General features: G+C 48.0%; 1 protein-coding gene across 1 annotated transcript in view; it reads left to right on the top strand.

The window, feature by feature from the left end:
- Positions 1 to 4,847: 4,847 nt before the first annotated feature.
- Positions 4,848 to 17,575, top strand: part of ANAPC13 (anaphase promoting complex subunit 13) — a 78,535-nt gene continuing 65,807 nt past the window's right edge. Inside the window, exon 1 of the mRNA XM_057428992.1 lies at positions 4,848 to 4,851. The gene's annotated coding sequence lies outside the window, so the exon portion shown is untranslated. The remainder of the gene's footprint in view (positions 4,852 to 17,575) is intronic.

The following is a 17,575-nucleotide window of genomic DNA, read 5'->3' as shown; positions in this document are numbered from 1 at the left end:
TCCAAGCCAAAGCCAGGTCTGTGAAGAGGGCAGGAAGATCTGTGCACAGCACATCCTCAGCAAGTGCTCTCGCAGGAAGCCATCCTCAGCAGTGCTCTCACATCCCTAATCCTGCTAGCAGCTTGCCTGTGCATTAATTGCAGAGGAAAAGCATGCACCTACAGCATCTTCCCAGCAGTCAAAGCCTGAGGAGCTGATAAATGATAAGAAAAGCAGATTCCTTCTATTTTTTAGCGTTTCAGACTTGTCTACTGTGAACCAATACAAGCCGTATGAGACAAGTAAGCACAGGGGATGTTGGTGAGCAGCATCCAGCCTCTGCAGTACTGCCTATGCAATACTAAAGTCTAAATAAATGTGATATGATGCAATAACATTAATTAGCACCAGTAAGTGCTTTAGTGTATTCACCAAGGGCAACAACTCAGTCACTTGGCACACTGCAGTCCAAACTGCTTACTGCACTCCCAGGAGAAGTAGCCTCAGGGAGACTTCTGGACCTAAAATACCATAGGGAAACTAAAGGGAGGGAGGGAGAGAAGATATTCCCTTCTTCAGCCATTCACAGAAAACTCAGGTATCTTATCAGAGCAGAAGCTGTAGGAAGGACAACTCCTTTTGTCATGTGAACAATTTGAGGACTAAATTGAAGTGAGACATGAAGAAAAAGTAGGTGAGATGAAGGTTAATTTGGCAACCAGAGTGAGAACAGAGGGAGCTAAGCTATGGAAGAGTCTATTAATTCCCTGGGCAAAAGAGACGCACAGTCAGAGCTGGGACTTGGAGTAACTCCCCGCACAGTAGTGAAAGATGAATTGCAAGTTCTTCTTGTGGAATATTCTGTTTATTAAGTACAGAAATAGGAGACAGTCAAGTGCCTCAAGCCTCTCAGTGCCTGAGAGCATATTAATCACTCCACATGATTGAACAAAAGATGAGAGCGGCATTAAGACAGTCTCTAGTGCAATGCTAGTCACCATATAATAGAATGGACCCACAGCTTTCTCCACTCCACAATACCACCAGCTATAGGGGCAGGGAAGGCTCTTCCTTCTCTAGCAGTGCATGGCAGGATGACCTTTCTCTGCAGGACAAGGTAAAGATCAGCAGGTTCTCCTCTTTGGAGGAAAGAAAACCCCACATCACTTTGATTCCACAGATGCTGCAACTTCTGCTTCCTGAGTTTTCCCTTTAATTGGGCTTTCCAGGATGGTTGCAAGGCTGCAGGACAATACAAGCGCAGATCAGGCATGCTGCTTGCTCCACATTTTTCCTTCTTTCCAGCCTCTCCAGGTGGAAGAATCTCTTTGTTCCCCTGAAGGCAGAGGATTAACAAAGGCAAATGCAAAAAAAAAAAAAAAGAGAGAGAGAGAAAAACAAAGCCTCCTTTGAGGATGGATGACTTCTTTTTATCTGTTTCTAATCTGGCTTCAACTTTCATTTCTTCAGGAGAAAAAAAGAAAAACTGAAGATTAAATTTTATGCCAAGGCAAGCTATAATAAGTGACAGAAACACTCTGTCTCAGGCTCTCTGCTGGCTCTGTGAAGTCAGAACATTCATGGGGAAGAAAGCGAAATACAGACAGGAAAACACTTTCAATGGAGATTTAAAATAAAACTCTGCTCATGTTCCGAATGCAAAAGCTACAAAAAAATACGCCTCTCCTCCAAGGAAATTTTGTTATCCTGAAGCAAAATGCAATTTATCTTTGGAAGCTTTAAGAAAACAGGGAGGGGAACCTGCCACAAGAGCTCCACTTTATCACAGTATTTGGCTTGTTGCAGTCTGAGCTGTGTTCCTACTTCTGGAAGCAAACAAGAGATGTGAAGTTTAAGGTGCAAGACTACCCAAAGCAGCAGGAAGGAGGGAGAATGGTCCAGCCCACCACATATCAGCTGTTTCAGGGTCTCATTCAGATGTTTCTCTACTGAAATCACTTAGAGCGCAAAAAGCTGGCTTGCAGTGGCTGCTTTGGATTGGATTCCCTTCTCATGCAGAGGAAAGTTCCCCTTTTCCCCTACTACATCATGATGAATTTCCAATTGTCACCTTAATCAATGGTCCTGTGAACACTATCATGAGGGTAATATGAATTTTTTTCCCTTTTCTTATCACTCACAGGGTAATTACATGGATGATTGCACTCAAGGACAAGAGCGTGTGTCCTGCACCCTTGCACAGAGCACACCACACAAGCACAGACATGGCAAAATCACGCAAATTCTTCCCCAGGTAAAGGGAAGGCCAGGAATATTCAATCAAATCTACAACCCATATGCACAAACAAGTGAATGCCACTGCAGGCACTGTAGCCTGCCTGATGTTATTTGTCATCAAATCCCACAGATGGATAGATGCAAAGGCCAGAAGGACCTGCTTCACCCCCATAACCTAACTGCATTAGGCACTAAACCTCACCCAGCAAGTTTTGCCTTGCTCATTTGGCTGCTTGCAAGAGAAACCTGCGTCTCAACAAAGTCCTTACAAAGCTACCCCTTCGTATACCCCAGGTACACATTTAAACTGCCCCAGCAGCTCCTGTGGCAGTTTGAATGCCACAGGTTCACTTGACATGACTCAGGCTGCCCTTACCAAGCTCCTCTTGGGGAACCAGCTGCCAAGACCATGAGATGCAGCACCCTGGCTCCTGCTGTGCACAGCTTCCTGCTTTGGCAGCCAGGGTCTACGTGATCATAACCCTACTAGTGACCTATGCATCCCTAGCTCTACCTTATGCCATCAACAAGGAAGGGAGAAAGACTATGTCATTACTCTGAAAGGAAGGAGAGTACACAAGATATACTCTGTGCAGTGATAACTGCACAGTTCTCTGCTCTCATCCCTCCACACCACAGCGCACAATGCCCGGGCACTTTACACAGCTACATTCAAGTGTAATTCTTAATACAAGTATTTGGAAGAGGAATGAAGTAAGTCTTCACTAGGTTTGATTGGCAAGAGACATCAAGAGCCGTGCAGGAGGGGATTTGAGGAAGGATTGCATTTCAAACAGGGCAGGCAGTCAGAGGTTTACCCAGAGCAAAGAGGGAAGCAGCAAGGCTGTCGTTTCATCGGTTAACATCTGGCAGCTGCAGAACTTGGAGATAATTCTGCCTCCGTCCTCCAGAGAGTTCGGATCTGGGAGGGATGCCAGGGACATGGCAACCAGGAGGGGATGAAATTCCTTCACAGAATCCAAAACAGGCAGTCAAACATCACAATATTCTTCCTCCCTTTAAATGAGTGACTGTCTGGTGCTGATTGAGCCTGTGGAAACTGGGGGAAAGGGAGATACAGTGGGGGAAGGTGAAACACAGGCAACAGCTTTTTTATCAAAATCACAGCTTTTTGATCAAAACCTGCAAAGACAGCTTTTAACAGTTACCTACATTTCTATTTTTTAAAAAGCTAACAAAGAAACCTAATTGTTTCCATTTACAAATACCAGGGCTTGGTTACAGACAAACAACAGAAAATTCTGGGGTTGGAGAAAAAGAAAGCTAAGCCTGCTCTGATCTTCCAGCCAAAACTTGAAACTTATTCAAGGGCAATTCTGAACATTAACAAGCATGTGCTATAACAGCTTGTGTAACATCATCACTTGCAATCAGATTTATTTCACTGCAGGGAAAAGGGTAATCTCCACCTGAGCGGCATCCTATGTCCCCTGCCTCTCTGCCAGCTTTGCACTGGAGATGACCACAGCCCAGCCTGGGAAGGTGGTGGTCTTCACCAGGAAGGCGTAACAGAGCAGTGAGGCAGGTTTTTCAATTACAAAGGAAGTTGTTCTAATGAAGTCTGAACACATAGGCTGCCTCTCCACAGGCACTTCTCTTACATATGCCACAAGGCTCATTCCAGACCCCTTTCCAGGTTGCACATCTCTGGCTCAAGGACACAAGCCCTCAGACTGGAGAAGAGGCTCCTTGCTGGTACAAAGTAAATGAGACCCTTTGGGGGGCACTCAAGCAAGGAGAGCTGCTCAGGGCTTCACCCAGGCTACATGCCTCCATTCCCAGTTATTCATCCATAAGCCGCAGTGTTAGTCTGAGTCCAGACACCCCATTTTGCTGATGCCCATGCTGCAACCCAGGCTGGGGTCCAGCATCCCAAGTCTCCTCTGACCATGCAGATGACAGAGGTTTTCTCCCACCAGCCTCTGGAGGTCAGCAATCAGCAGCACTGGGGCTCTGCATTAGAACTGCCACTGCGGGAGAGAACGACCAAGGAAAGAGTGCAAGGGAAGACCCAGTGTTCTGAGCACAATACGCTCCCTGCCTGCATAACATAGGTGATGCCAAATATTGCAGGGGTCAGGCACACACATCTCCCCTGCACTGCTTTCCTTCCCAGCAGGCATGCAGGAGTACAGGACCTTCCTTGTTAATAGGAAATTATTCATTTCTAAAGCCTGGTTTTCCCATTTAAAAGCTACAGTCTTGTGCCAATTTGTCCACAAGAAAGCCCCATTTCTGGGAACAGGAACGAACCTGCATTGCACTTAGCCAGCCTCCAATATCAGCTTCTCATTTCATATCTCTTGGCTACAGCCAACCATTTACAGCTAAATCATCACTGAATTTACAGAGGTTAGGAGTTGCTGGTAACAAAAAAACTCTTGTTAAATTTATTACCTATAATCTGACATTGTCCTGCATAAATCTCAGTGTTCCTGGTAAATACAAAGACTTCCAGTAAATGAAAGATACCAATAAGAGTATAGGTAAGTGAACTGGAGAGTTATCTGTTATGGAGGAGAAGCAGGGCAGAGACCCTATCCAGACCCATTAGAAACCTCCAGCAAAACCCACTATGCAGAGCAGGGAAGGAAAACATCTCCCTCACCTGCTCCAGAAAGGTAAATAGTGAACGAGGAAAGTGGGAAAAGTCCCTCTGCCAGAACAACGCTGACATTGCCTCTCTGGGACACATTTCCCCGTGCATCAGCAGGAAAGCCATCAGCATCTCCCAGAGCCACTGCTCTGCTGTTTGCCAAAAGTCAAATGTTAACCAAAAGAGGGGACTGCTCCTGGATAGGGATACAACAGAACATGAGGGCTTCTGGCAGGGCTAAAACCTGCTATCTGCTAGCAGGAAACAAGTTTTCCTGCCCCCTGGTAAAGAGTTTTTATTGCTGGTTTCCATCCAGCTCTCTAGGAAAGCAAAAGTCTTACTTGTGGGAGAGGATCATTAATCTCATTATTTTTGGATGACATTTCTAGGTGTGTTCTCAAAGCTCCAGGTTCATGGCAAAAGCACAAACAAGAGGACTGGTCCATCATGTACTAACACAAGATCACTCTCCCCAGAAATGGGAGTGGATAAAAGGGAATGAGTCTGGGACTCAGGAGATTAAAGAGGAGAAGTGGAGGACATGTGCAGGAGGTCAGCCAACTGCTCCCTCCTCTCCCCAGCCCAGCCTTAGCACCATCCTCCCTGAAGTACTCAATACAGGCCCTCAGTCTCTGCAGCAGCACACCAGCTCTGTCCCTGCCTGCATCATCTTTGCTGCGAAGCAACAAGGGAAAAAACAATGTGGTACCCAAGGGGAAAGGCAGACACAATGGATTTTCTCATGACCCTACCACCTCAAGGGATGAGATCAGAGCCATTAAGGCAAAGTGCTGCTCTCTTCATGCACTTCAACGAATCAGAAGCCCTGTTGCACAACTCTGCAATGTTATCAGACACCCAGATTTCCCAATCCAATGGCAGCTTCTGCAAACATTCACTTACTACAGGTAGGTGCTTCAGTCCTACACACAGTCATCATCACATCTCTGAAGCTGCTTGCAACCCTGAGTACCACAGCAGCTAGCTGGAGCCTCCTACAGTACACTTGGGTCCTTATTTATCTTGTGACCACACCTCAGCTGTGACTCGTCTCATCCTAACAGGGCTCCTCGGCAGCTGGGCTGAAGAGGGGTGCAGTCCACAGGTACAACCTCTCTATCAACCCACCTTTAGCTCTTCCTCACTGAGTGACAGCTCTCAGAGACTTGCCAGCTGAGAAGGAGCTGTCTGTGCTGAGGCAGATGCTTCAAAAGCAGCAGGAAGGGACATTGGGCTGGGTTGACTGGTCATGACGTGCTCCTAACCCAAACTGCTCCACACTGTGACTGTGGCCAGGCAGCCACAGGCCTGCTCCCAGCACCTTCACTGCTCCCATCCATCAGCATCTCCTTAAAACCCACCAGCCTGCACTCACCCATGGTATTACTCCCACTTTCTCTCTGGGAGCTTCAAGCACCTCCTGACAACGTTGCTCTACGCCCCCTTCCTCTCCCTGCCCTTTCATTTCTCTCATCAAAGTTTCTTTTCATCTCCCACCTTCTTGCCTCGGGGGGCTATTGTTCACCTCTCGGCAGCCCACAGAGCCATGCCGCTGTGCTAGGAAGGGCTCTGCACCCAGCAAAGAGCTGGGGAGCGGGCACCAGTGTGGTGCCTTTCCAGGGGGGAGCAAACACCAGCACCAAAGCGGCTCAAAGTGCCCCTGAGCCTCAGGAGCTCCCCATGAAACCAGCAGGGTTACAACAGGGTTATGTGGGATGAAGTGCCTCTCTGTCAGACAAGCACATGCATAGGAAGAGGAAGGCATGTAGTAAAGTATGTTTTAGCGCAGGCTCAAAACACTAAATCTGTGGGAGCCTACACACTCACAAACTCAGGTTGTGTCAGCACAGTGAAGCACAGTGATCCTAAATGCAAAAGGAATAAATGAGGACAAATATCCCCCAGGATGGACGGGCAGACACAGCCAGAGGCGCAAAGGTTATCTCCAGATTACAGACGTGATACTCCCAACACTAAGGTGCAGAGACAGCACAACACGAGCAAGACCTGAGAGAGGGAGAAGAGATAACAGCTTGAGTGAAGCAACACTTTGCAGCCTCTTTGGCAACAGCAAAACCATCCCTTCATTTCAGATTAGCTGATTTTTGTGCCTGTTTAGTTTCTTCTAAAGGTCAGAACATCTGCACAGGTTTGTGTGAGTGTGCACACATGTGTTTGAAGCAAAACACTGACTCCTTTTGAGGCTATTCAGTGTTACATTCAGTTTATTCCCTTCATCTCTTATGAAGTAATTTGGGAAAATCTTTAAAATTGCTCACACTCAAAACCAAACTGTTCACTGAAATGTCATTGTTTGGTTTTTAACTGTCCATTGTTTCTTGTACACAAGGGCATCACCAGGAGCCCCCAGACTAACACAAGCCTCCTTCATAGAATCATAAAATCATTAGGGTTGGAAAGGACCTTAAGATCATCTAGTTCCAACTCCCCTGCCGTGGGCAGAGACACCTCACGCTAAACCATATCACCCAAGGCCTCATCCAACCTGGTCTTGAACACTGCCAGGGATGGAGCATTCACAACCTCCCTGGGCAACCCATTCCAGCGCCTCACCACCCTAACAGGAAAGAATTTCCTCCTTGTATCCAATCTAAACTTCCCCTGTTTAAGTTTGAACCCATTACCCCTTGTCCTATCATTACAGTCCCTAACGAAGAGTCCCTCCCCAGCATCCCTATAGGCCCCCTTCAGATACTGGAAGGCTGCTATGAGGTCTCCACGCAGCCTTCTCTTCTCCAGGCTGAACAGCCCCAACTTTCTCAGCCTATCTTCATACGGGAGGTGCTCCAGTCCCCTGATCATCCTTGTGGCCCTTCTCGGGACTTGTTCCAACAGTTCCATGTCCTTTTTACATTGAGGACACCAGAACTGCACACAATACTCCAGGTGAGGTCTCACAAGAGCAGAGTAGAGGGGCAGGATCACCTCCTTCGACCTGCTGGTTACACTCCTTTTGATGCAGCCCAGGATTTGGTTGTCTTTCTGGGCTGCAAGCGCACACTGAAGCTGGCTCATGTTCATTTTCTCATCAACCAACACCCCCAAGTCCTTCTCCACAGGGCTGCTCTGAATCTCTTCTCTGCCCAACCTGTAGCTGTGCCTGACCCAGGTGTAGGACCTTGCACTTGACATGGTTAAACCTCATAAGGTTGGCATCAGCCCACCTCACAATTGTGTCGAGGTCCCTCTGGATGGCATTCCTTCCCTCCAGCGTATCAACCGAACCACGCAGCTTGGTGTCATCAGCAAACTTGCTGAGGGTGCACTCAATCCCACTGTCCATGTCAGCGACAAAGATGTTGAACAAGACCGGTCCCAACACCGATCCCTGAGGGACACCACTCGTTACTGGTCTCCAGCCGGACATTGAGCCATTGACCACAACTCTTTGTGTGCGGCCATCCAGCCAGCTCTTTATCCACCGAGTGGTCCATCCATCAAATTGATGTCTCTCCAATTTAGAGACAAGGATGTCATGTGGGACAGTGTCGAATGCTTTGCACAAGTCCAGGTAGATGACATCAACTGTTCTACCCCTGTCCACCAGTTCTGTAGCCCCATCATAGAAGGCCACCAAATTGGTCAGGCAGGATTTCCCCTTAGTGAAGCCATGCTGGCTGTCACCAAGCACCTTGTTGATTTTCATGTGCCTTAGCATGCCTTCCAGGAGAATCTGCTCCAAGATTTTGCCAGGCACAGAGGTGAGACTGACTGGTCTGTAGTTCCCCTTCTTGAAAATGGGGGTTATATTTCCCTTTTTCCAGTCATTGGGAACTTCACCTGACTGCTGTGATTTCTCAAATATGATGGCCAGCGGCTTAGCAACTTCATTCTCCAGCTCCTTCAGGACCCACGGATGGATCTCATCAGGACCCATGGACTTGTGTACGTTCACGTTTTTAAGATGGTCTCAAACCAGTTCCTCTCCTACAGTGGGCGCAAGGTCTTCATTCTCACAGTCCCTGCATCTGCCTTCCAAGACTTGGGTGGTTTGGTCAGAGCCTTTGCCAGTGAAGACCGAGGCAAAGAAGTCATTCAGAACCTCAGCCTTCTCCAAATCCTGTGTAGCCAGTTCTCCTGAGAGCTTCCTGAGGGGGCCTACATTCTCCCTAGTCTGTCTTTTATTTGCTATGTACCGGTAGAATCCCTTCCTGTTATCTTTAATACCTCTAGCTAAGTTTAATTCTAACTGAGGCTTAGCTTTCCTAACCTGGTCCCTAGCTTCTCGGACGACATCCCTGTACTCTTCCCAGGCCACCTGTCCTTGCTTCCACCTTTTATAAGCCTCTTTTTTTCATTTGAATTTTCCTCAGGATCTCCTTATCCATCCAAGGAGGTCTCCTGGCCCGCCTGCTGCACTTCCTTCTGGTTGGGATGCAACACTCCTGAGCTTGTATTAGGTGATCCTGGAATATCAACCAAGAGTCTTGGGCCCCCCTGCCCCCTAGGGCTGTATCCCATGGAACCTTACTAAGCAGGTTCCTGAAGAGGCCAAAGTCTGCTCTTTTGAAGTCCAGGGCAGTGAGCTTGCTGCACACTCTTCTCACTGTCCTGAGGATCTCGAATTCGAGCATCTCGTGATCGCTGCATCCAAGGCTGCCCTGGAGTGTCACATTTCCAACGAGCCCTTCCCTGTTGGTGAGCACGAGGTCAAGCATGGCACCTCTCCTTGTCAGCTCCTCTGACTTGCAGAAGGAAGTTGTCTTCCACACAATCGAGGAACCTCCTGGATTGCTTGTGCCGGGCCGTACCGTTGTTCCAACAGATGTCAGGGTGGTTGAAGTCACCCATGAGAACAAGGGCCTGCGAGCGTGAGGCTTTTCCTATCTGTCTATGGAGTGCTTCATCCACAGGCTCTCCTTGATCAGGCAGTCTGTAACAGATCCCCACAGTAATGTCTCCCATAGCTATATTCCCTTTAACCCTGACCCACAAACTCTCTGTTGACTGCTCACCAGTCCCCAGACAGAGTTCCATACTCTCCAGCCTATCACTAACATAAAGGGCAACTCCCCCTCCCTGCCTGCCAGGCCTGTCTTTCCTAAAGAGCCTGTAACCTTCCATTCCAACACTTCCATTCAGTTCTTGGCTGCCTATCTCCGCCTTGTCCAAGAGAGATGAGGCTTTCCACACACATGGTGCTTTCTGCAGAGTCACATACACTGTGGGCTGACCCAAAGCCACCAGCAAAGCCCTGCTGTGCCATCCCAAGGGCAGTGCTCAACACAAACAGCCCACAGCTGGGAAAACATAGATGAAGAATGCAAGATGTGCTGGTTTGGAAGCTCAAGAGGGTTGATGCTGTGCAGAGACATTCCTCTTTTCAGCTAGAAGTGTCCCCTGCACTCAGCTCACAGCATGCCTACTTGCAAAGCATGCCCAAGCCCCACAGTCTCTGCCCTACTTGAGCTGCTCCAGCCCATATGGCTGGCAGCACACAGGCTAGACTGAACTGAGGCTTCTGGGACAAAAATACACTTTTTCCCCATCACACTGAATGCTGACATTTTGCCAGCATCCAAGCCCCCACAGCTGGTTGTAAATCATCCATCAATCACTAAATAAAACAACCCCGACCCTTTACCATCCCTCATCCCCACTAGCAAGCCAGGGCAACGCATGCCAGAGCATGGGGATGGGCACAATGCTGCTGCCTCAGGGCCAGGCAGCACCTTGGGGCTGACACACACCAGCCTTAACTATACCTACAGTTGTAAGAACTGCATAAATGTATGTATAAAATAACCTACTTAGCTCTTAAAATATAATAAAAATCAACAAGTTGAGAGCCACAGCACAACAGACAACCTTATCTGTGAGCCCTTTATTTTTATATGATATATCCAAATATGATGATGCGATGAGCGGAATATACCAACTTGGGTAATTGGTGATGGCCTGAGCACATGTATGCACTGCTGATCTGGTTGCCTTAAAGTCTATGTATATTTACAGTGCCAGCTTGTTTGCATTTCTGATGATTTGAAACACTGAGAAGGTAATCAGCTCCTCTAGTGCATGCAATCAGCTCCGCGGCATTCCTTGCTCTGTTGTGGGTGAAGCCACTAAGACTGTAATTTCGGAGCTGACAAACGCCAATAAGCTGTTAAACGGAGCTGGGGAAGGCTGCTGTTGGGACCAAGCACTGAGCTGCAAGGACACCGGGTGCTGCAGGGAGATGGAAGCAGTGAGGAGCGACACCAGGATCCAAGGCTGCCCAGCAACCATGATGGGACTGTGTTGACACTTGGAGGCTGGCTGCAATTTAAGTCTGAGCATTGGCTCAACTCTTTTCACTGGATGTTAGCATTCCCATTTCTTCACCTAAAATCCACTTGAGTAATCAGCCACAAAGCTAATGACTCGGGCCCCAAATCAGCAAAGTACTTGAGCACATGCTGAAGTCCCATTGAAAGAAATTAGACATAAGCAGACTCTTTGCTCCAAAGGGAGGGGGCTTTCTGTAAAAAGAAGTAAGAAGGAGGTTCCAAATAGGCGAAATATTCTATGGAAGCAATCCATGCTCACTTGAGTAACCTCCAAGCACCCTGCTCAGTGTTTGTAAGGACCCATCTGAAGCACGGGAAACCTACAGCCCTAGACCTGGCTTTATTTTCTTGGCAGCCAAACCTGAATAGTCTTCAGAGGGTAGCCTTTGGACTTGCAGGCTGCTCCCAGATCATGTGCATCCCGCACTCACATGCTGCAAGAACGCCTCCTGGTGTGCCCTGAAACAGCAGCCAGGGTGGGGAAGAAGGGATGAAGGGCACAGCATACACAGTCACCCAGGCAGGACCAGCATCTCTGCATGGTGCCACACTGGGTTTCCCCAGCAAGCTGCAGACAGGCTCTGAGCACCACCAGTGATCAACAGGTTACAGCCCAGGGACCCCAAAACAAGCCCCCTCTTGTTATTGCAAGGATTAGTGCCCAAGCAGGACTGAGTGTGCACATTCCCACAGCCATGCTCCCACCCCGATGATCCCCCTCACACCTGCTTGCCAGTGGGTTCACAGAAACCCATCATCTCAGCCCCCCCAGCCTCCTCCCTCCCAGTCACGCTCTGAAGTGACGGGAAGAGCAGCGATCAAATTTCCCCATGCACCAGAGAACAGGAATAGCATTCACTCCTGCCAAGGACAACACCTCGCTCTGGCAGGTTGCACAGGTATCCACCCAGAGCAGTTGAAATCCAGCTATAACTTGCCTTAAATATGGAATCTTACAGCCTGACATGGTGTTAATGCATACATATCGATATTCATACAGATCGGCAACCAACCTGATCAAAGGAGAAGGTTTCACTGGAAGTTTTCCAGCATCTGGATATCTTTATTACAGTGAATTACTTAGGTCAAAGCCCTAACTTGTGTAAACTGGCACAGCTCTGCTGAAATCAATACCCTTACGCCAGTTTCTGCTACTTGATGAGGTGGCCTAGGATCTCTGTATTGGTTTTACTGTCTTCTGCCATCATCTGCTTAGTTCCCATTTCAGGGCCTCTTGCTGAAGTTTGTGAAGAAATACAGCCAGCAAGCACATATTCAGACTAAAACAAACTGTAAATAGGCCTCAGAGAGGGTAAAGAGCAGACACGCTGAAGTAGGTGGTGATTTGCTGGAGCCACTTGGTGCTGAGTATCACGCTCAGCCCTCTGCTAGTCACCAAGAGAACTACTGAGCATACCCCAGCTCTTGGGAGCTAGTTCTGCTCAGAGATAACAGGGAGGCTTTTAGAAGTGATAACAAGGACTGAGATACTTGTTGGGTAGGCTGAGCAGAGCTGGTGCCTGGCTATAGCAGGATGTAGTTGAGAGCTTGTGCCAGGGCAGTTCCTGCATTCCAGCACACTGAGAGGACTTGTGCCTTGCACCATCACAGTGGCTTCTGGTGCTCTGCTTTTTCCTTCATGGAGTAAAAAAGGAAAATGCAACCCCATTCATTCAGCTAATCCATCCATAATAGCTCTAAGAAAACAGAGAGGCTGAACTTTTAGTTGACAATTTTTAAAAGATACTCAATACTTCTATTTTCAGCTCATTTTGGTTTTGCTTGCAGAATCCTGGGGAGAGGGTTAATTCTGCAAGTGAGAGAGTGCACCAGAACAGCTTTACTTGTAACTGAGTAGCTCAGTGGTGTTAGCTGTCTCAGGAAGGGTTTGCTTCTTTAGGTCTCACAGTGCTTTGGAGATTATTCCTTGGTTTCCTGGAGATCCCCCTGTCTTCCCCTTAATCCATTCTAAAGAGGTGTCCAATAGAGAGCCAGCCTGAGACAAGGTGGACCAAGAGGCATTCATGCCCTTCCACATGCACAGAGCACGAAAAGAAAGGAAAAAACCCCTTATTATAACAGCCTTTTGCAGAAAGTCAAAAGCAAAGTCGTATCAGACACCTTTTACAGAGGCAACAGCAGCCAGAGGGGTAAAATAAAAGGCCATGCTCGGCTTCTCTGGTGGGACTGGACCAGTTTACGTGCTAATCCCAGTGTGAGCAACCAGAGTTGTCTCCAGCCGGAGCCAGTTGTCTGACTTCAGCACTTGGCAGAGATGAACAGAGATCTGTAGCGCAGGCGCTGGCTGCCTGAAGCCATGGGCTGCTCGGTGTCAGCAAATGGAGCTAGATGGAAAAACAAATACAGAGAACATCTTGAATTTGGAGAGTGATTCCTGCACCACTACAGGGCTCAGCAATACCGCTGCCTTGGCTTTTTAGTGCCTGCAGCATGCTTTATGGTGTGGCCAATGGCAGGGAGGAAGCTGCCATCCCTCCCGCAGCTTGTGCAATGCCTGCAAGCTCAGGGATATTTCAGCATTTTTTGTCCCTGAAAAAGAAAAGAAAAAGCCCATAATTCTGAGGCCAAAGCAGAGAACTGAGGGCAAAGAAGGGATTTTGGCAGGAAGGCACTGGAGGATGATGCTGCGGATGGGTTATATTCTAGGGGATAGCAGCTCGATGCTCCCATGGAACAGCCAGTGCTGTCCTCGCTGACAGCCCAGGATCCAAGCACCCATCCCCAGATGCTTTTGGAAATGCCACCTGTATATGTGTAACATCATGACACTACATGCCGCTGTGACAGGGCTGGCAGTGCAGAGGGCACCAATGGGGAGGGAGCGGGGGATGCGAGGCAGCGTACAGATCTAAATAAGGCCAGAGAAGTAAGGGCAGGATCATTTTAATCAGTTAAAGTTTCATTACCATGGATACCACAAGGGGGGAAACATTCTCTATAGGAAAGGGTGAAGCATGTACTTTCTTTTCCCAGATGGCAGGTCTTGCAGCCAGCCTCCCTGATGAAATGAAGCATGTCTGCATCCATGTCCCCTTCCTAACCCTCAGTTTTAGAACCTGTTGGTTAATTTTAGCCAGGTCATATCTGGGGATGTCTCAGGGGACTTCTGCTCCTTTGCCTTCTAGGAAGTGGAGACAGACAGCCGTGGACAGTCCCCCTCACAAATCCCACAGGGGAGATGCTGCTACCGCAGGGCACAGAGTTCACTCATGCCCTCTGAGCAGTAGCTGCATAAGCATATGTCCTTTATACCCATATATAGTTCAGGTTCAAGTGAAAACAAAGTAGAAATGGCTAAATACTAACCCTGATCCTCCTCCCAGCAATGCACTCAGCAAAGTCCCCCCTCCTTCCCTCCCCAGGGAGAGCCAGGCAGCAGGGAGTGCTCAATGGGGCACAGCACACTCTATTCTTTGGTCGATATTTCAGCCTGCAGATCAAAAGTCTCAATTTCCAGCCAGCTTCCCTAGAGGACACAGATAGTTAAGGCAGTACTTTCTCCCCTGCTCAACTTCCCATTTTTTTTGGAGAAAAGTGGCAGTGCTACTTGTTCAAAAGCTTATAATATCCTTTCAACCAAAAAAAAAAAGAGAATTAAAAATACTTCTGCTAGTGCAGCTGAATGGCCAAACCCCAGCCAAGCTCACTGAGCGCACTTCTCATTCAAACTTTATCTATTATCTTGTCTAGCTTGAACAGCACAGATTTACACGCACCTAGCAGGGGTGTACCCCATTTCCACCCCCACCCCACCCCCACCCCCCCAAAAAAAAGGTCATTAGCATCAGCATTTCTGAGACCGGTTGAGACAGCCCTCTGCTTGGAAATAATCAGAGGCAGAAGCTGTTGGTGCCTTGGCACACCAGACACCTCATCCAGCCTCGTTTTGTGAGTCTGTGCTTTGCATCAGGGTAAACTCACTGCCACCTAAGCAGGTTGCTTCAGGGACAGCTAATTAAATAAGGCCAAGCAAATCAGTCATTGGAAATAACAGCTCTAGCGAGCCTCACACCTTCTCGTTCCAGTGAAGTGCTCGTGAGCCGGTCCGTTCTCTCATGTGTTCACTAAGGAAAACAGAATATACAGCATGTGGCCTCAGGCCTTCCCAAGCATTTGCTGGCAATCCATGGCACTGGGTGCATCCACTCTGAACACAGCAGGTAAAACTTTTCTCTTTCTACAAGGACCCATGTCAGAGAACAGAAGGCTTTTCTCACTCCTTCTGAGGCAGGCAGGATTCTGGTATCACCCATGGACTCCAGCATCCCACACTGTCAGAGTGAGGAAGATTCTGGGTAAAACCCCTGTGTTTTAACTAAGCAGAATCACAGCAGTGATTGCTTCACTGTTTGTTTTTTCCTGGTCTATTCTGAATTTCAATTGGATTTGGGGCTGGAGGGACAGCAGCTTGGTCCTGCTCCTGTTGCAATCCCAGTGGCTCTCCCATGGCATGGGAGAATTAAATCAAATTACACATGGGCCAGGTGAGGAGTAGTGGGATTAGAAGGCAGCTATGATATTTCCCTTTTAAAGACCAGCAAGGCAGGGGATGGAAGCTAAGTGGTAATTGATCTGACTTCTGAAGAACAACATTTCAAAGTAAATTGTTAGGGATGAACCAGTCATTGCCATTTACATTTCCCATGGTTGATAACAGGTTCCAGCTGCCCCAGAGACAGGAGAAACAGCACAGCCCACCTAGCAAAATGCCAAAGAGCACAAACCATCCCAGCAGCAGTATATTCGTGGGTGGAAAAGACCCTTCCCAGACCAGAGCCAGTGCCCTGCCAAAGTACCTCTTGGAAATCTCCACCAAAAACCATGTCTGAGCCTCTTAACCACTCCCTCCACTGTCACAGTGGATTTGCTCCACTAAGTTAGGCAGCCCCAGGACTGGCTACCGGCATGTGCTTCAGCATGTCTGCAAGCACCAGGCTGGCCTCAGATCTGAGCCACAGAGTTCTCATAAGTATTAATAAACCTAGGTTCATCATCCTGACTTCAGCCACTGACCCAAAGCTGATGGGTCCCTTTTAGTATGGTGTACAGGCTGCTCTTACCTCTCTGCATGTGGACACCAAGTGGAAACTCAGAGAGATATCACCATGTTTTAAACCTGATGGATCGTGGCGCAAGCATCACCCTTCGCGCTTGTAACAGCCGTGCACCTCTCTGGGTGTCTGTGCGCAAAGACGGGCAATGTTATCTTCCCGCGGCTCTCTTAACTGCTTATCGATCCCAGAGAGCCTCCAAATGGATTTCTGCAGCTAGCTATCATCCTCCATAGCCTGGGAGATCCCTTCTATATCATAAAGTAGACATCTCCGTTACAGCTTTATTTACTGCAAAAGAGCAATTAAGCCATCCCAATTCGATTTATGGCTAGCGCAGATAACTCTTCTTAACACAGGCCAAGACCAGCTTAACTTTTGGATGCTTACCTCTTGCTAAGTGAAAGAAAAAACAAAAACCCAGCTTCATTTGTGCATTTTTTGCATCTCTAGCCCAAATTCAAGCCTCACCTGTGATCAATCATGTACAAGCTGGGAAAACATCCACTAGAAGTGCATTTAATAGATTTCCACTGTGTTCATTGCACAGTCACAAAGTCGGACCTCAGCTCATCTAGCTTTATTTTCTGAAAGCTGCATCCTGAAGCTGGTATTCAGGACGTGGTGGGTTTGATACCCAAAGCTATTTAAACATACAGCTTCATACCCAGGACAGCACAACAAAGCCATGGGGCAATAAGGTACGTAAGGAAAAAGGCATACACAGCCAAGCCCAGGATGATGCTCCACTTTACATATGAGTCACCAGGGCAAGGCCACCCGACTGGGGATGCAGTGGCCCAGCCAAATGTCCAGCCAGTATGGCAGGGGGCTGGAAGCCAGGACATCCTTCCCAGCCCCTTCCTGACACTCTCTGGGGGTGCACTGTGACAGCCATCACCCCAGCACACAAAGCCTCTTGTGGGTTTGAGCCTTAGCTGCTATTCCAACAGCTTTCACTGGATAATGTTCATGCTTTACAGCTTTACAGAAAAGAGCACTGAGATTGATACAGATCTGCACTTTATTAATTTTTCCAACTACCAGCACTGAACTAATCCAGTTGGAGACTAATCTAATTTCTCAATAACGTGTAGATTTTCTGCATTATCAAATTCATTTCTCATTACCCATTAGGGCAAGTGGAGTTTCCGTAGCAAGGTGGATACCTCAGCATCGCTGCGTAATGCTCCTTCCAATATTCCACTCGGCTAATGGATATCCTCTCTGGGTGAGAGTCTGTGGTATTTAAAGACATTCTCTTTTTAACTAATTTTATGTCTAGGCAGGACAGAGCATTAAGTCTGGGGAGCCCAGGGTGAGCAGTAAATGTCTCAAGGTGCTGCTTTTGCTTAATCATACGCTTAGAAAGGTTCTAA

This window comes from Pezoporus wallicus, unplaced genomic scaffold (assembly GCF_028554395.1).
Source record: "Pezoporus wallicus isolate ANWC-B61680 ecotype Strahan unplaced genomic scaffold, APGP_CSIRO_Pwel_v1 contig_593, whole genome shotgun sequence".
Lineage (NCBI taxonomy): Eukaryota > Metazoa > Chordata > Aves > Psittaciformes > Psittacidae > Pezoporus > Pezoporus wallicus.
The sequence above is the reverse complement of the archived record's forward strand: the minus strand, read 5'-3'. Positions and strand labels throughout refer to the sequence as shown.